The sequence below is a fragment of the Pristiophorus japonicus genome, chromosome 23 (assembly GCF_044704955.1).
Source record: "Pristiophorus japonicus isolate sPriJap1 chromosome 23, sPriJap1.hap1, whole genome shotgun sequence".
Lineage (NCBI taxonomy): Eukaryota > Metazoa > Chordata > Chondrichthyes > Pristiophoridae > Pristiophorus > Pristiophorus japonicus.
In genome coordinates, this window is record NC_091999.1 from 26,759,024 (window position 1) to 26,779,968 (window position 20,945).

Below are 20,945 nucleotides of genomic sequence, written 5' to 3' on the forward strand. Positions count from 1 at the left end.
ATTGCCCTCCGTCGTCTCCTCCCGCGCCAGCCGGACAAAGAGCTGGCGGCGGAAGGAGAACACATGGCGCAGGCTGTTCTCCCTGAGGCCGAGCGGTATGGGGTTGATCCCCGACCTTACCTCCCCCATTTGGTGTAGATGAGGGAGGAGGAGCTCAGCGGGATCAAAGGGCGGGACGTTTGAAATGATGACCCTCTGCGCGGTGGCCTCGAGAGGGTCCACCGGCAGGAACACCCCGCCCACCATGAGCCCCTTTTCAATGGCCAGGGACATCGCCCGCTCTGACCCCAGGAAGAACACGGCCTTCCCAGACATCTTGGAGACTTCGACAATGGCCGAGGGGCCGACTACCCCAGCCATCGCCCGCACGCACTCCTCAATGCTCATTGCGGGTTTAGTGTAGCCCTTGACCCCGTGTTTTTTAGTTATCAGTCTGAATGGTGGCAGGGCAGAAGGAGGCGCAGGAGGTGCCGTGGATGTGGATGCCACCTGCGCATAAGTCCTAGCTGGCCCTGCCACCGGCGTGGATGGGGTCGCCATCACGGGGTCCCTTTCAGGGCTACACCCACCCCAAAGTCACATGCCTTAATTGTCTTAAGTGGCCTCGTTTAAATATTTAACAGCGGGAGCTCTGAAAGAGGCACTCCTCTCCCCTAGTTGGCATTTGGGGAGGGGCCTTGCTCCCTCTGCTCAGTTGTCTAAATTGTTCTTGTCTTTTTTTTTTCCAATTGGGAGGAAGGGCTCTCAGAGAGAGAGGGGAGAGACAGAGAGAGAGATAGAGTGAGGGGTTGTGGGAAAGAGGGAGGCTGCAAGGGCAGATCTCCCCTCACAGTAATGGGTGGGTGCACTCCCCAGATGGCAAACAAAACAGTCTTTGGGGTTGACTTCGGGTGGGGCAGAAGATGTCTTCACCTGGGGCAGCTGGAGCCACACAGGTACACACTCCCAACGATGTTAATTAGGGTGATTTAGTTTCTTCAGCCTGGTAGCTCCAGCTATCCCAGGCTAGGCAATGGGGGAGGGGTGCTTCAGTGGTGTGTGGGCCTAGCTGTAGTCAAGACCCCCACATACACTTCCACACACACACACACCCCCCGCGATGTTCTGGCCCTCGATTGGTCATCTTTCCTCCCCCCACCGATACAACAAAGTCTTTTTGGTGAATGCACCAAAACACACCCACCTTTGGCTGAAGAAGTCTTTCCCTCCTTCCACATTGGCAAGTTGTTGTTCTTTTTCCCCCCTCTCTCCAAATCTTTGTTGAAATAATGAAGGTGTTGCAGTCTTCTGCTCTCCTCCTCTCACTCTAGATGAATGGTAATGAAGCCCCTTCCTTCCTCCAGTTCCTGGGCTGGTCTCAGGGCTCACTCCAGGCCTTCCAGACGGGAGCTAAAGCAGGGAGTTCCTTCTCTCACAGCAGCTAGGCTCCAAGTGCATAGGCCACGCCTCCAAAGCTCCACCATTGGTCCTTGTGCATGAAACTCTTTTTGGGAGTAAACAAAAAACATTAAACCGTAACCTCCCCCCGATCTGGGGGAAATACCACACATTTACAGGCCCTTTTATTTTTTTGTGGTATTTTTTGGGGGGGGTTTTTGGGCACAGAAACATATTTTTTTCCAAGTGCCCCCTATAAAAGGGGAGGGGGACACTAAAAGCACCGGCAATTAATGTTAGTTTGCAGGTGCAACAGGTAATCAGGAAGGCGAATGGAATGTTGACCTTCATTGCCAGAGAGATGGAGTACAATAGCAGGGAGGTCCTTCTGCAACTGTATAGGGTATTGGTGAGGCCGCACCTGGAGTACTGCGTGCAGTTTTGGTCACCTTACTTAAGGAAGGATATACTAGCTTTGGAGGGGGTACAGAGACGATTCACGAGGCTGATTCAGGAGATGAGAGGGTTACCTTATGATGATAGACTGAGTAGACTGGGTCTTTACTCGTTGAAATTCAGAAGGATGAGGGATGATCGATAGAAACATTTAAAACAATGAAAGGCATAGACAAAATAGAGGCAGAGAGGTTGTTTCCACTGGTCGGGGAGACTAGAACTAGGGGGCCCAGCCTCAAAATACGGGGGAGCCAATTTAAAACTCAGTTGAGAAGGAATTTCTTCTCCCACAGAGTTGTGAATCTGTGTAATTTACTGCAAAGGGGAGGAATTGAGGATAGCTCATTGAATGTATTCAATTCACAGAAAGATAGATTTTTAACCAATAAGGGAGTTAAGGGTTATGGGGAGCGGGCGGGTAAGTGGAGCTGAGTCCACGGCCAGATCAGCCATGATCTTGTTGAATGGCGGAGCAGGCTCGAGATGCAAGATGCCCTACTTCTGTTACTAATTCTTATGTTCTTATGTTCTTATGAAGGTGTCCATCAGAACAAGGGAAATGCTTTACCACTGGATTTATTGACGGTTCTGTTGGTGATTATCAATGGGATCGCTTCATGTCCCACCACACAGGAGTGAGAGGCGCCGCTCGCCCACTCCTCGGCTGCAATGGATAGCAGGCTGTACATGAAGAAGGAGCTGCTGCCGTTCTCCGCCATCAACTCGGTGTTCATGGAGTTGCCGGAATCCACGGGCTTGTCATTGACGGTCCATTTGATGAAGATCTCTCGGGGGGAGAAACCTCTCACTAAGCAGGTGAGGCTGACCAACCTCTGAGCAGAGACTTCTTCTGCTGAGGGCAGGAGGACAGACACGGCCGCTTCCCGCGGATCTTTCGCTGTAGAACAGTTACAACAAAGGCCAATGAACTGGTTAGTTCCAGAGACAATGGGGGAATTTCAACCCAATACAGCGGGCGCATTTTGGGCGTGGTGGTTGTTAAATTGGTAAAAATTAGAATCCCTACCTCAACTCGCTCACTTCCGGTTGTAATATTATATTTCAGTAATATATTTAAATGAGACTTGAATCCTCTATTTTAACCACCATTTGGTGTTTAACAGTCGCTGGTCCGGTTTGACACACTTTGTAAATCTCAGCAGTTACAGCAAGGTGGAGATTGCTGCTCCCAGGTGGTAATTGCCCTTACACCTACCTCCTGAATCCAGGGTCCCTGCCTAACCCACCCCCCGCGATCCGCGACCTCCTCACTCGGCTTCCAATCCTCCCGTTTTCACTGGTGGCCTGTGAGATCAACGCCCACAACTCGCCTTCCTCATTTAAATTCAGCCAATTTCCGGTGGTTAGATGTGAGAGAAATGGACACTGCGTTTAATTTTTTACGCTTTTCCTTTTCCCCTCTGTTGCCTCTCTGGTTTTCCATCCCTTATCCGAGGGAATGTAATCTTTCTCTCTGAAATCTTGAAGCATTGGACTGGAAAATGACAAAGAATTTAATGCACAGAACGATGAGATTTGGCTAACTGGTCTATGCCGGTGTTTATGATCCACACAAGCCTCCTACGAGCCCACTTCATCTAAACCTAATAATATACCCTTCTATTTTTTTCTCGCTCATGGACTTATCCAGTTTCCCCTAAAATACATAATGTCAGGTCCCAGAGTGCTGAGTTGGTGGATTTACCAACCTGAATGATCAGAGTAGCCATTAAACACTTTATATAATCAATTGGCCCTTGCACACGCATCGAAATTGTCGCAGTGTCTCAATTATTGCAACAATTTCCCCGCTCACCCTTTTCCTTGTGGATGGAATCTCTGAGAGGAGTCGACATATCCTGATGGCTCACCACGCAGTAGAACCTATCCCCACTCAGCCAGTCTTCTGTCGAGATGTTTAAGTTGCTGATCACACTGTTGGGATCCTCTCCGGGTTGGACGGCAATCTCTGATTTCAAAGTCTCGTTTTTTCGGGTCCAGGTCAGGGTGAGCCCGTAAGGAACGTCAGACACGACGTACGTTAAGGTCACCGTGGCCTCCAGTAAAACCTGTTCCAGTGACGGTGGGCGAAGAGTGATTTTTAATCGCTGCATGGGACATCCACTGCGAAACAGGAATGAAAGTAAGGAAAAGCCGCATCTTCAGAATCAGGACACCAATAATTAGCCTTAACTCTTTCAAGGGGAATAACTCACTTTTGAGATATCAACCTCTCGCTATTGCTTGAACACTTTCGTTATGGAAGGGCAATGAATTGGCAACGATTCTGGGAGGTCTGTAATATTTCCTGTGTATTTGAGCCAGAGCCACCTGTAATGGGCTGTGAAGCAAATACCTGGCCTACAATGGGAATACATTGGGACACAATTGTGATAGGCACTGAATGGCGCTCTCCCTGCAATCCCTTGCTCCTTTACGCCCGTCTATAGATTCTTGCACCCAAACGCATCTCCACTGCGTATAATAGCTGATGCCCGATAATCCCCAAGTTCAAGAGGTCGACACCAGCATTATACTGGTTCAAAACCAGTGTCAAATTAATTGCAGGATTTATGGGACAACAGGAAACAAAGTTAAGTTTCTAGTCTTTTGCTGCTATTTTTGTTGCGATGAAAATGTGCAGGAACCAGTCACATCCCACGTCAGAGGAGAAGTGCAAGGTCCGGAGAATGGAGTTGCAAGGAATCTTTTGTGGTGGGGCATCATTTGTAATGAGGTGAGGTAGTTTGTTAATATCTGTAATTACTGAACATTTATCATGTCTGGTGAGAGAGATTCAGAAAGCACTATGACCTCAGGGCATTAATATCAACATAGGAATAGGAGAAGGCCATTCAGCCCATCCATCCTGTCCCGCCATCCAGTTAGATCATGGCTGATCAACACTCAACACCATCTTCACGCCTTGGCTATGTAACCCATGATAACCTTGCCGAACAAAAATCTATCAATCTCAGTTTTCAACTTTTCAATAGAAAGCAAGTGTCAGCAGCTTTTGGGGAGGGAAATCCCGACTTGCACTATTCTTCCTTTGAGAAATTCCTTTCTGACATCACCTGTGCACGGCCTAACTCTAATGTTAAGGTTCTGCTACTTGTTCTGGACTCTCCCATCAAACTAAATCAATGTTTCTATATCAACTCGATCAATTCCATTTATCAACTTAAACACGTCAATTGGATCATCTCTTAACGTTCCATACTCGCCACCTGATCATTTTACATTATTAGCCCCGGTATAATTCGGGTAAACATGCAGTTTAGCACCTCCACGTATATCCTTCCTCAGGTGCAGAGCCCAGAATTGGGCTCAGTACTCTGAATAGGGTAGATGCCCATTCTTGCAGTGGGTTCCTGGACAGTTAGCAGTAAAGGATTCCAGACTCCTATTGCCGTTGCGTATATAGAAACATAGAAACATAGAAAATAGGTGCAGGAGTAGGCCATTCGGCCCTTCTAGCCTGCACCGCCATTCAATGAGTTCATGGCTGAACATTCAACGTCAGTACCCCATTCCTGCTTTCTCGCCATACCCCTTGATCCCCCTAGCAGTAAGGACCTCATCTAACTCCTTTTTGAATATATTTAGTGAATTGGCCTCAACAACTTTCTGTGGTAGAGAATTCCACAGGTTCACCACTCTCTGGGTGAAGAAGTTCCTCCGCATCTCGGTCCTAAATGGCTTACCCCTTATCCTTAGACTGTGACCCCTGGTTCTGGACTTCCCCAACATTGGGAACATTCTTCCTGCATCTAACCTGTCTAACCCCGTCAGAATTTTATATGTTTCTATGAGGTCCCCTCTCATTCTTCTGAACTCCAGTGAATACAAGCCCAGTTGATCCAGTCTTTCTTGATAGGTCAGTCCCGCCATCCCGGGAATCAGTCTGGTGAACCTTCGCTGCACTCCCTCAATAGCAAGAATGTCCTTCCTCAGGTTAGGAGACCAAAACTGTACACAATACTCCAGGTGTGGCCTCACCAATGCCCTGTACAACTGTAGCAACACCTCCCTGCCCCTGTACTCAAATCCCCTTGCTATGAAGGCCAACATGCCATTTGCTTTCTTAACCGCCTGCTGCACCTGCATGCCAACCTTCAATGACTGATGTACCATGACACCCAGGTCTCTTTGCACCTCCCCTTTTCCTAATCTGTCACCATTCAGATAATAGTCTGTCTCTCTGTTTTTACCACCAAAGTGGATAACCTCACATTTATCCACATTATACTTCATCTGCCATGCATTTGCCCATTCACCTAACCTATCCAAGTCGCTCTGCAGCCTCACAGCATCCTCCTCGCAGCTCACACTGCCACCCAACTTAGTGTCATCCGCAAACTTGGAGATACTACACTCAATCCCCTCATCTAAATCATTAATCTACAGTGTAAACAGCTGGGGCCCCAGCACAGAACCCTGCGGTACCCCACTAGTCACTGCCTGCCATTCTGAAAAGTACCCATTTACTCCTACTCTTTGCTTCCTGTCTGACAACCAGTTCTCAATCCATGTCAGTACACTACCCCCAATCCCATGTGCTCTAACTTTGCACATCAATCTCTTGTGTGGGACCTTGTCGAACGCCTTCTGAAAGTCCAAATATACCACATCAACTGGTTCTCCCTTATCCACTCTACTGGAAACATCCTCAAAAAATTCCAGAAGATTTGTCAAGCATGATTTCCCTTTCACAAATCCATGCTGACTTGGACCTATCATGTCACCTCTTTCCAAATGCACTGCTATGACATCCTTAATAATTGATTCCATCATTTTACCCACTACCGATGTCAGGCTGACCGGTCTATAATTCCCTGTTTTCTCTCTCCCTCCTTTTTTAAAAAGTGGGGTTACATTGGCTACCCTCCACTCCATAGGAACTGATCCAGAGTCAATGGAATGTTGGAAAATGACTGTCAACACATCCACTATTTCCAAGGCCACCTCCTTAAGTACTCTGGGATGCAGTCCATCAGGCCCTGGGGATTTATCGGCCTTCAATCCCATCAATTTCCCCAACACAATTTCCCGGCTAATAAGGATTTCCCTCAGTTCCTCCTCCTTACTAGACCCCCCGACCCCTTTTATAACCGGAAGGTTGTTCGTGTCCTCCTTCGTGAATACCGAACCAAAGTACTTGTTCAATTGGTCCGCCATTTCTTTGTTCCCCGTTATGACTTCCCCTGATTCTGACTGCAGGGGACCTACGTTTGTCTTTACTAACCTTTTTCTCTTTACATATCTATAGAAACTTTTGCAATCCGTCTTAATGTTCCCTGCAAGCTTCTTCTCATACTCCATTTTCCCTGCCCTAATCAAACCCTTTGTCCTCCTCTGCTGAGTTCTAAATTTCTCCCAGTCCCCAGGTTCGCTGCTATTTCTGGCCAATTTGTATGCCACTTCCTTGGCTTTAATACTATCCCTGATTTCCCTTGATAGCCACGGTTGAGCCACCTTCCCTTTTTTATTTCTATGCCAGACAGGAATGTACAATTGTTGTAGTTCATCCATGCGGTCTCTAAATGTCTGCCATTGCCCATCCACAGTCAACCCCTTAAGTATCATTCGCCAATCCATCTCAGCCAATTCACGCCTCATACCTTCAAAGTTAGCCTTCTTTAAGTTCTGGACCATGGTCTCTGAATTAACTGTTTCATTCTCCATCCTAATGCAGAATTCCACCATATTATGGTCACTCTTCCCCAAGGGGCCTCGCACAACGAGATTGCTAATTAATCCTTTCTCATTACATAACACCCAGTCTAAGATGGCCTCCCCCCTAGTTGGTTCCTCGACATATTGGTCTAAAAAACCATCCCTTATGCACTCCAGAAAATCCTCCTCCACCGTATTGCTTCCAGTTTGGTTAGCCCAATCTATGTGCATATTAAAGTCACCCATTATAACTGCTGCACCTTTATTGCACGCACCCCTAATTTCCTGTTTGATGCCCTCCCCAACATCACTACTACTGTTTGGAGGTCTGTACACAACTCCCACTAACGTTTTTTGCCCTTTGGTGTTCTGCAGCTCTACCCATATAGATTCCACATCATCCAAGCTAATGTCCTTCCTAACTATTGCCTTAATCTCCTCCTTAACCAGCAATGCTACCCCACCTCCTTTTCCTTTTATTCTATCCTTCCTGAATGTTGAATACCCCTGGATGTTGAGTTCCCAGCCCTGCTCATCCTGGAGCCACGTCTCCGTAATCCCAATCACATCATATTTGTTAACATCTATTTGCACAGTTAATTCATCCACCTTATTGCGGATACTCCTTGCATTAAGACACAAAGCCTTTAGGCTTGTTTTTTTAACACCCTCTGTCCTTTTAGAATTTTGCTGTACAATGGCCCTTTTTGTTCTTTGCCTTGGGTTTCTCTGCCCTCCACTTTTCCTCATCTCCTTTCTGTCTTTTGTTTTTGCCTCCTTTTTGTTTCCCTCTATCTCCCTGCATTGGTTCCCATCCCCCTGCCATATTAGTTTAACTCCTCCCCAACAGCACTAGCAAACACTCCCCCGAGGACATTGGTTCCGATTCTGCCCAGGTGCAGACCGTCCGGATTGTACTGGTCCCACCTCCCCCAGAACCGGTTCCAATGCCCCAGTAATTTGAATCCCTCCCTGCTGCACCATTGCTCAAGCCACGTATTCATCTGAGCTATCCTGCGATTCCTACTCTGACTAGCACGTGGCACTGGTAGCAATCCCGAGATTACTACTTTTGAGGTCCTACTTTTTAATTTAGCTCCTAGCTCCTTAAATTCATTTCGTAGGAATGATCAGCCAACTCAGGATATACCTTAGACTAAGGACACGTCACTCACTGCCTGACACCAGAGCAAGGGGAAAACTTCTTTGGCGAGGTTAATAAATCCTGAGCAATGAGGAATCCTGAACCAGAAGATCGTGGGTTGAAGTCCCACTCCAGATATTTGATCACAATATGTAAGCAGAGTCTCTCAGTGCAGTGCTGGGGGCCTGGTGCATTGTCGGAGGTGCCGTATTTCGGATCATGTGTTAAACCAAGAATCCATCTAGCCTCTCAGGTGGAGGTAAAAGTTCCCCTGGAATTATTTCAATGAAAAGCAGAGGAGTTCTCCCTTGTGGCCTGTGAATATTAATCCCTCAAGAAATAACACTAAACAAAAAAAATGGTCGTTATCACACTGCTGTTTGTGGGAGCTTGCTGTGCACTAGGTGACTGCCGCACTTTGTACATTACAACTGTGACCACATTTCACAACTTAATTCATTGCCTGGCAAGCGCTTTGGTTCAGTCTGTGGTCGCTGAAGGCGCTGTATAAAGTCAAAATTGTATCGCAAGAATACACAAACTGCATGATTGGGAATTAGGAATATTCCTCTGTTTCTACTAATTTCAATCAAAGTCCTGACTGAGATCAGCGCTCAGAATGGTCTGGAACCTCCCTGGATTGTGCCTCTTACCCTGAGATCTGCTGAAGTTACGGCTTTGTGTGCCCCCTTCATGAGTGACTTGGCAGGTGTAGACCGAGCCGGTGAACCATTCCCTGGCGGGGAGTGTCAGCCGACTGGCCGTCAAAACGTTTCCGTTCATCTCAAAGGCGGGAGAGGTGATGAAGCCCGAATCCAGGAGTTGTCCACTCTTCAGCCAATTCATGGTCAGTGACTTTGGCCTTAATTCGATGATTGAACACATGGCGCTTGCATATCTGCTGCTGATGATTTGTTCAGTGGAACATGGCAAGAGGAGAACAATTGGAGGAACAATGATCCGTTCACGACGTTCACGAGAAGGCATTTTATTGACATTGCTTGCAAAATAAATGAGTAAGAAATGCAAAGTGTCCTTATATTTTAACAAGTTCTTTGCTGTCAGATTCACACCAACCTGGCATTTGCAGAGAGCAAAATTGTGCACAGTATACTCAGTGTAATATGCAGACCAGAACTGTGCATAATATTCTAAGTGCGATATGGGGATCAGAACCATGCACAGTATTCTAAGTGTGATATGGAGACCAGAGCTGTGCATACTATTCTAAGTACGATATGGAGACCAGAACTTTACACAGTATTCTAAGTATGAGATGGAAACCAGAATTGTAAACAATATTCTAAATGTGATAAGGAAACTAGAACTGTGCACAGTATTCTAAGTATTATATGGAGACCAGAACTATGCACAGTACTCTAAGTGTTGTCTAACCAAGTTTCTATACAAGTTCAACATAACTTCTCACCTTATCACAGATTGCCCTGTATCCCACATCATTAACCTGACATTGTGATGTTCCACACCGACACACCACGTCGAACCTCGCAGCAGATTGTGCTGCTCCCCACCTCCGACTCGGTGATGGTTAACTGGCTGCTCAGGGTGCAGGTTCAATTCTTTTTGAGCAATGACGGGTAGGTCTTCAATCCAGTGGTGATCGGCTCTTTATCTTCCTTCCAGAAAAGGCTGATGATGTCAGGGGAGTAGTCCATCACCAAACAGCCCTACGTGATGGAGCCATCGGTGCTGGGTTGTTCACAGGAGGAGAGCAGGGCGCAGAGGGTGGGGGGAGACGGTGTTACTGGGAAGGAATGGCCCATTGAACAAGTTAGACTCTGTAATCCGTGCTTACAAAAGAAATAAACAAATCGAAATTTGATTGCAGAATAAACTAATTCCACCATTTCTCCATCAAAGACTACACGGGCATTTGAGCTTCTGTCAGTTCTATCGTAAGCACCTGTCAATGCGCTGGTCAGGAACGCACCTCTCTATCACCGAGCTCTATCACATTACACAACAAGAACCTTTACACAACTCGTCAATAAAGAAGCCTTCATTGGATCATACAATAGCAGAACAGAGACGTTTTTCCTGTTATTTCGGCCTGCATTTATTTCTCAATCAGCACCATTTCTTGTCCTTTATTTAATTGCAGTTTGGGAAAATTTGCTCTGTGCACGTTGCCTGCGGTGTATCCGTACAAAGCAACAGTGACTGCACTTCAAAGTAACAGCGGAATTCCGGCTTAGGACGTTCGCAAAAAACCCTGCAAACTTGCCTATCACATAATTCAACAGGTAGCGTTTCCATAGTCTAGTTTCTAAGATGCAAGTTGTAAATGAACCGCGATTGAGTCGAATTTCTTCCTTATTTTCTCAGCATTTGAGGGAGAGCGATGTCCTTCAGCGCACTGTGATCTGAGCTCTATTCCATCCTATTATATGCATGTCTCTTGAGTAGCCTGCTTCCTGCAACTCAATTAATAATCCGAATAAAATACCATTCCAAAATCCGGTTAATTTGAAGTTACTCCTTAAATGGCCCGTTTCAATTCCCATTGTTGTTCTTGTTATATAAAAATGACATCGACTTGGTTACAGGGAATACAATTTCGAAGTTCAAAAATGATGCAAAACCTGGCAACGTAGCCAATAGTGAGCATGATAGCAGCAGACTCCATGAGGAGACAGATGGACCAGTGAAATAGGCTGGGACATGGCAATTGCAATTCAATGCGAATCATTGAGAAGCAATGCACATTGGGTGGAAGTTGGAGAGGCATATAATCTAAATAGTATTGTTTTGAGCGGATGCACGAATAGAGAGATCTGGATGTACATATTCACAAATCTTTGAAGAGGGCAGGGCAAACTGGTAAGGCTGTTAGGAAAGCGTATGGGATACTTGACTTTGTAAATGGGGCATTGAATACAAAAACAAGGCGGTTATGCTAAACATACAGATCACGTGTTAGGCCTCAGCTGGACTATTGCTTACAATTTTGTCACCACAATGTAGGAAGGATGTCAAGCCCTTGGGGAGTGTAGAGGGGAGGCTTTTACCTGGATGATGCCAGGGATGGGGTCTTCAGTTATGCGGAGAGATTGGAGAAGCTGGAATATTCTCCTTAGAGCAGAGGTTAAGAGGAGACCTAAGAGAGATATTCAACATTATGTCAGGTTAAGTATACTAAGTCGGGAGAAAATGTTCCGCTGGAAAGTAGGTGGGTAACCAAATGTCGCAGTTTTAAAATAATTGTGAAAAGATCAGAAGGTGAAATTCAGGTGATTTTATTCACACAGAGGTTTGCTAATTTTAGGAATGCTCCAGGCAGTATCTCCTGTACGTCAGGAGGACTCATTTGCACGTTTACAATGTAAACTCTGGGGAGTTGGACTAAATTGGACAGCTCTTTCAGAGCCGGCACAGGCACGATGCCTGAATGGCCTCTTCCAATGCTGTGTGATGCTATGAGTCTACACAAGTCAGTGGGAATAGTTCTTCTAGATTTCATGGAAGGAAACACTTCATATTTTGGACACCTCTACCAGATCTATTTTTATTGTTCGTTATAATGAAAGAGAATATTTAAAATAAAGGGATCTTATAAATCTGACGCAAATTGGTCAATCGCTTGCTGTTAGAAAAGCTTAAATTCATTGCGAATGATGACTTATTGCAGGTTGACTCTCTCTCTTTAAATGTTTCACAAAATTGCAGCTCAGTGACTGTGTGCCTTGTGTTGTGACCCAGGCCAATAGCTGCATCTCCTCACAGTTTGTCGCTGCCTTTAACCTTCACAGGAAGAATTGGACAACGTAATTTTTCTAAACATGAGGTCCCCATGATGGTTATTTGAAGTGGGAGTCTCGATATTCTCTATTTTAATTGTGGAAATAACTTGTAACCTCCCATCAGATCAGAACAGGCGCTGCTTTCTCGAGCGTTATTCACTTCCTGAAACTGTTTGTTCTGAAAGTGAGCTGAGGATCAGGCCAATCATGTTCTTTAGTAATCTGATGCTCAAAATGTTCAAACATTAATAACTCATAAAAAATTGGGCATTTTTTCAGAAAGAATATAAACATCAAAGAATGTGCGCTTTTTAATCTGTGCAATGGGACGAATTATTGTATATATCTGGCACGAGCAGTTTATCTGCTATCTGTTAGACGCAGATAACGGTACCTAGAACATTGCCTGACCAAGCACTCTCAGGTCAGACACAGCACGGATAAGAGAGCAAAGCTCCCGCTATGCTGCCGTGTGGGTCAGGACAGGTATAGCAAGTGTTGCACACAGAGTAATATGTTATCTATACTATCCCGTCAAACATTCCCAGCTCAGGTACTGCAGAGATGTGCTACGAAATGTCTCCCCATAAAATGCGTTATCAAATTTACCGATTAATTAAGCACAATTATTACGAGTACAATGAAAATCTTCCAATACACTGTCCCATTAAAGCGCACCACCCCTCCAAAGCTCTGATTAAATAGAAGACATTCTATATTGAAGGACCCAATTAAGTTCCACGTCCTTGTAAAGAAAAGGTTAAATACTGATTAAAGCTATCTCTGCAATGTCCCATCATGCACTGCCAGGTAAGATAACGCACGGGTTAGTTGCAGAGTAAAGCAGTCATATCAAACACTGTCAGGGCAGGTACAACCGGGTTAGAAACTGATTAAAGCCTCTTCGACTGTCTCCTCGTGGTGTTTCGGAACTGCTCCTTCTGACTGTCACAATCTGGGTTACTGATCTCATTTCTACGGCGAATCCTCAACCTTAAAGTCAATCTTTCACGTTTCTCACAGATACCAATTTCTTAAATAACTGAATTAAATGACACTCCCCGCAATACAGGATCACAACCCAGAAGGTTTACAACCCGTCAGGAGGACTCCTGATGCTCACACAGTGAGCAGGCGCACAGAAACAGAACAGACACAAACGGTGCAAGAAGGGTGCTCTAGGCAGAGAGAGACCAGTTCAATCTGTTAATTTCAATGAAGATGTTAGATTTCTAGTTTATTTCTTGTCAATTTCCAACCACCTCAACGCTGCAGATTCTTTGAAATTAATCTGATATTAATTTGAGAGACTCTTCAACATCCAGCCATTTCCCCATCTCTGTCAACTATCTTGTAAACCGTGTAAAAATTTACTTCCCTGAAAGCAAGTAGCTGGAAATAATTCACATTCCACGGGAATTTGCTGCCCGTCACACGGGACTCGGTGACAGAGTAAGAATGTCACAATCCAGGAGACATATACAGCGATACCTAATCATCCACTGATTTTATATGTTTTCATCAGTAAATATAACCTGTAAAATCATCGCGGCAAAATAGGAAATTAATTCACTAAAATCTGCAGCGACACATTGTCGAACTCAGCACAGCCGAGTTATCAATGCATTGTTTTCTAAATTAATTCATGAATGAATTAAACATTATCTCCAACGCTTGAAATTTTGCAATAATTGTAATACTGACCAGTATGCAACACAATTGTAAGTGCTCGCTTATGTTTTAATGAATTAGCACTGATGTTACATTCTAATTTAATGTTCATGTTAGCTGAATATTGAAAATAATCTGAGTGCCATTCTGGCCCTTCCTCCTCAGAAGCATACCTACCTGGAACTTTTGAAATTAAATTAACGTGCTTGAATTTCAGCCATACAAATAGAAGTAATTATTAAACTTTTTAAAACCTTTTCTGCCTGATAACTTGTGATATATTATGGTTTACTTAACTTACCACAACAATTAATCAATATTAAAATATTAAGCTGCATATTAATACATGACTACTCTGAAATATACCTTATTTTTACTTAAATGGAATCAAATTTGAATAATTGACAATAATCACGCAGTTCTACTATTGTCCCGTTCTCGACCGACACCTTTTTAAACTCTGCATGTTTCTAATATAGCATAAACTGCGTCTATTTGCAGAGAGCATTTCACATTATGGATTTGGGTGTGGACTAATTTAAATAGTTCTCTGTCCAGCCAGGGTCACAACTCCGATGGGCAGTAAACCGCTTGTTTACTAATGCTGGAATCTCGAGCTGAAATATTCTCCTCAATCTTAAACCCCAAAAATGGTTTTATTAATTAAAATCCATCCTTGCAGTTTGCAGTCAGTAGCAGAGCCTCCACTACTTAATAACACAGACAATCTTTTAAAGTTCATAGAAACATAGAAAATAGCTGCAGGAGTAGGCCATTAGGCCCTTCGAGCCTGCACCGCCATTCAATGAGTTCCTGGCTGAACACTCCAGTTATTCACAAAATGCCCGTAAGTTAATGATTAAATATATTCTGCTACTTCTTGAAAATAGTTTCCAGAATGGTCAGTGTAAAACTAGAGGATAACAATTCATTCAGACCATCTGGGGCACTGAAACTGAATGTGCAAATGGAGGAGAGACTTTGTTCATCAATTTAATATTAATAAAAATTAAACATAGCTCTCAGATATGGTTTGTGCTTTGTCTACCTTCTATTCCGCATACAGCAGCGTTTTGGGAGATAGGATTTTGTTTCAAATACAAAGTAAGATGAACCTTTTGTAAGTAAATTAATCTGCTTGAATTTCAATGGATTACTTGCTGTCTCCAGCCATACGCATTCGGAATCTGCCTTGAATTTCAATATAATTACATGAACAATTCTTTGACTGCCAGCGATGCCTGTCTCTCAGCTTTTGTTCTTGCAAAGTGTTCAAGGTTAACTTAGTGATAATTCTATCAAACAACACACAATATTGATTCAATAACAAATTTAGGCTACACAGTGAGAATGTCATACCCCGGCAGATAGATTAAATTGACAAAATGCAATTTGCAACACGGCTTTAAGTTATAATTAATTGCACTCAGTCATTCATCTGTGTAAAGAGGAGGTAGCAAGTAATTGAACTCCCGACTCAAACTGAACACAGCGGTGGAATCAGTATGTTGTTAATGAAATAATTGCAGGCATAATTAATAACTGTATCCAGCCTCTAAAAGTTTCTGCTTCCCTTAATGGTGCCCAGTGTAGAGCAGGATTTTTGAAGGCGAATAATATTCAGAACATGAACATTGGACAAATAGCATATTTTAATAACATTCGGTGATATTATTGCATTATAATCGGTTGGTTAATAGTAATTTAATTCAACTACAACCTGAATAAGTTAATTATGTAGATGGCAACTAGTTACATTTCACATATTAATATACCAGCATCGTCAAAATAGATTAATAGTTGAATATATAATTATCACTTCAATAATTGTGATGTTAAAATACCTTTCAATGACTTCTGATGTCTAAACCCGTCCTGTTCTTTGCCTACCTACTGTTTAAAAACAGTTTCAAAATACATATCTTGTTTGGATTCGATCAGAAACCTGCTGCTGCCCGCTGTCACCGATATTAAACATTGTAGAAACGCCAAACAGCTTCACTAATTCTAGGTATTCTGAGTAACACAGGCACAAACTCTCCTCAGCAGATCAATACTAAATCACATCGCTGAGGGGCGGAATCCATCGACAGAACCTTTCATGGAGCAGATCCGTAATTCTATAAACCCTTTCAGCAGAATCAAATGTATCATTGCAAAAAAATCTCATTACACAATCACCGAACCCGCCTCACACTGAGATATCTAATGATTGAATTCAACAGAAATATAAAATACTGACAGAGAATTGTGATTCGACGGATTATGTTAAATACGTTAATTTTGATATTATAGCGTATTTCAATAATAATTGGTGATATTACTACGTTATAATAATGTTAATTTAAATGTGTTCCAGCTGGAAATATGTTAATTTTTCAGTTCTTAATTACAGCTCACGTATTGAATCTGATCATTTGGGAACATTCGGTCAGTAGATGACAATGTAATTTTCATGAAAAAACTAAAAGTCCTTTAGGTTATTTACTGATCGCTAAGCTTTCTGTTTTGTGCCTACAATGTTCTCTTAAACACATTCAAACACAATGTTTGCATTCGATCAGAAAAACTGCAGCAATCAGAGGTCACCAAGATTAAACATTGCAGAAACGTCAAACAGTGTAATAATCATAAAGTATTTAAAGTAACCTAGACACACAGTCTCGGCAGCAAATAAATACCAAATCACATCAACAACATTTTCTGTGGAGAAACAGTTGAATTCTATAATCACTTTGCAGCAGAATCACATTGATAATTGCAAAAAATCTCAAAACAAAATCCACCGAACCCAAGTTTCAGTGAACGAAATAATTATTAAAATAAACAAAAATATAAAATAAAGACACAAATAAAAGTGTTACTGAATCAGTGAATGCTCCTTACCTGCAGTCACCGTCACCATGGTCCCTTGTCCCCAGTAGCCCATTGCGTAACACAGTGAGACACGTTGTGTCAAATACTCAGGCGGACTGTTAACTGTAAAATACAGAGATTAAATTCCACCCAGCTCTAAAAACCCGATTCTGACTGTCGTAAGAGTGAATCAGCGAGATATTTCATTTTGTAGCGTTCATTATATTTACAAAAATGATTGGAATACTTCTCAAGCATCTGTGCATGTTCAACATGGCAATCAATAGTAATAAAGAAGAAAACTGTTATACATTTAAATATATATATATATATATATATATATAACTTATTTCTAATTATTTTTATTTAAGCCTCAGTTCCTTCGACGCTCCTGGCGTGGTAATGGTCGCAGGTTTTAGCAAACTCCCTGTCTGGGGTATTTGTATGGAGAGCTCACTCTGTATTGCACCGTGACCCACTCCCGTAGTCCTTCCTTGCACAGTAATAGATGGTGGTGTCTTCGCTCCTCTTGTTCTTTATGTCCAACGTGAAGATGTTGTTTGAAGTGTCTTTGGATGCATTAAATCGGCTGTCGATCCCTGGGACGTTATTCTTGCTCGATGGAGTGTAGTAGTAAACCAGCCACTCCAGCCCCTGACCGGGAACCTGGCGGACCCAGTTCATGCCATAGCCGCCAAAATCGAACCCGCTGGTTTACAGGTCAGTCTCAGGGAGACTCAGGAAATCCTGGTCTTTGCCTCGGGCTGAGTCAACACCACATCCGACTGGACACCTGTAAAAATAATCAAAATATCCCGAGGATCAATCCTCGGGAAATGATTCCTGACTCTGTAAAATTTCAGAGAGAGACTCGCACTGAGACAGTAACAATGAGAGAATTGGACAATAAAAACTACTCACGGGAAAGTAAAGCCAGCAACAGAACGAAAGCAATCGCCGACCTCATCCTCCTGGCAATGTGTGGTGACTGGTTCCAGCAAGAACTCACTGAGCAAACCCACTCCCAGACTGTTGTATTGCGCTCCCAGTGGCCGGCAGCTAAATACCTGGGAGATGGGGGCGAGGTTAAAGACGCCACCCATTGCTTCCCTGATAGAAGCGGTTTCTGGATCCACGTCACTTCTTCCACATCACCAACAGAATGGACTCACATCTGGACTGTAAATTAAATCCCTTTATTCCTCACTCTTTCACAGGGGATGTAAATCTTTGAGATTGAATTACATTATCAGGATCTAATGACACGGCCAGTTTGTGCTTTTACATCTCCCGCTATCTATCCATGCAACTGTACCAATAAAGTATCCCCTATAATCTGAATTGATATCACTCTATGTAACCGAGTGCGGTAGATGGGTAATGTGATTCTATTTACAGTGTACTTGGCTGAAGCTACACTTTTGTTCTGGAGATGAGATCATACTCCTCACATTATACAATTGTCTCTCACTGCATTTCACTAACTGCCCCTGAGTCTGTGACTCTAAGACAGCCGTTTGTAAATTTAGCTGTAAAATAAGTCTGCTTGTCTGATGATTAAGGAGTGAGTTGACGAAGACACATAAGAAAGTGGGGGCCGCCCGCTTCAGACCAGCGTTTTATGAGAGAAGCTGGTGAATCAGAATCGATAATGTGATCAGCAAACCTTGACATCCAAATCCTTGCCGCTAACTTTAATAGCGACCGAATGTGTAACAGACACGGGTAACAGGAACACGGTGTATCAGGACATAGTGGTATCTTACAGAATATCACAGGAATAAATGCTTCATCTCCAGCAGAAACAGAGATCACAATCTGGGCCTTTCACCACCCACTGGTAGCCGGGCTATGAGAGGGCTTGTTCAGGGATCCAAATCAGTTCAAGTTACACCGCACCCTGCGCGGCTACTGATCACGAATAATGGAGACATGTGTTTAGACCAGGCTCAAAATTCTGTGAGAATATTAAAGAAGTGCAGCTGGCACTTCTCTGTGAGAATATTCAAGGCAATTCAACCTGTTTTAGTTACTTTGCGAATCCCACTCATCTCATTACAGTGTGGGGTGAGGACATTAAACGTCTCTCCAGCACTTCATGCTGTACTGAATAAATCGATTGAAAGATTTAGAATGGTCTTTATTTGGAAATAGTTTTCATTAGGTACCGTGTGGATCAATTCATTATTTTCAGATCCTGTTTTGTAATATTGTGAGCATGCAATTTACGTAAAATCATTCTTGAGATGTTATACTATGGAAAATGTTTCTTATTTTAAAAGTTCGACTGAATAATGTAATATTTAAATAGTTAAATACCATATTTCTCTCATTCTTGTTCACGCTAATCTGACCCGCACAATATTTGGCAGTAACCCAACCGACTGCCGTCAGCGAGCCTCGAACACCAGTGTCATTTTCAGGAAGCATCTGGGGTTCTGTGCACTCCATCAAAGGCCAGTTTTCTCACTACTGACCGCATGCCTGGAAGCCAACTTCAAAACATTTACATTGACAAAAGACCTATTTATATACACATCTACCCAATAACAGAACTGGTGTTAAGTTAAATTTTTTCGTTGTGTAAATGTGTGTAACTGTTCACATATTGCAGGAAAGGAAATATATGCAAAGTCTCAGACACCATGTCAGTCGCAGCAGTCAGCTGGATTATCAGTACTGCACATAACCCTGTAATAGATAGATAGATAGACAGATAGATAGATAGATAGATAGATAGATAGATAGATAGATAGATAGATAGATATATAGATAGATAGATAGATAGATAGATAGATAGATAGATAGATAGATAGATAGATAGATAGATAGATAGATAGAGAGAGAGAGAGATAGATAAACAGATAAACAGAGAGATAGAAAGAGGGACCCCACAAAGATCAGTGCTGGGTCCACTATTGTTCACAACTTATATTAACAATTTAGATTGAATGACGGAACAGGCTCGCTGAACCATATGGCCTATTCCTGCTCCCAATTCTTATGTTCTTATGTTGTGATTTCCGAGGAAATATGGACATAAGATACTCAATCTCTCCTGATAGAACAGCCCCCCGCCCCCGCCGCCGTCCCAGGAATCAGATCAGTCTGATGAACCTTAGATGCACTCCGTCCAAGGCAAGTATATCCTTCCTTAGATAAGTAGAACAAAACTGTACACGATACACCAGGTGTAGTCTCAGCAGAGCCCTATATAAGTGCATGAAGGCTTCTTTTTACTAATACTCCAATCCCTTTGCAATAAAATGTTGCTTTCCATTTGCTTTCCTAATTGCTCACTTTGGCTCCATGTTAGCTTTCTGTGATTCGTGCACAAGGCCATCCAGGTCTTTCTGAATAAGAACATTACCCAGTTTCTCAGCATTCAAAAAATATTCTGCATCTCTATTTGTCCTACCAAGGTGCGGAACTTCACACTTCTCCTATTATACTCAATCTGCCATGTTCATGCCCACTCACTTAACCTGTCAATATCCCTTTGCAGCCTCCTTACTTCTTCCTCACTGTTTACTGTCCCACCTACCTTTGTATTGTAAATTACGCTAATTTAAGTCATCTTTCTATACACGTGTAGAAGCTCTAACAATCTGTTTGTAGATTTTTGATAGCTTATTTAATTTTATATTTTCTCCCATATTATCAGTTGCATGTGCATCTTTTGCAGAATTCCAAAATCTTCCCAATTTTCGGGCTTACTACTCTTTTTGTCAACATTCCATGGCTGTTAATTTAATCTAATACTATCTTTAACTTCCCTTGTTAGCCACGGTTGCACCATTGTTCCTGTGAGGTTTTTATTCATTGTGGAAGTTTATCTAATCTGACGGCTCTGTATGATGAGCTGAAGGTGAATTTGCAATAATAATTTTGCTAATTCCGCCCTTGATACTTCCTGATCATCTGCACCTCTTGTGGTTTGTTCTAAAAAATCCTCTGGGTAAACGTTCAAACAAGTTATTGTAGTGGGTGTTATGAATCAT

The 20,945-nt window shown here is 43.0% G+C and overlaps 1 pseudogene; it reads right to left on the reverse strand.

Moving 5' to 3' along the window:
- Positions 1-17,628, reverse strand: part of LOC139235452 (Ig heavy chain C region, secreted form-like) — a 28,138-nt pseudogene extending 10,510 nt beyond the window's left edge.
- Between the last annotated feature and the right edge of the window lie 3,317 nt (positions 17,629-20,945).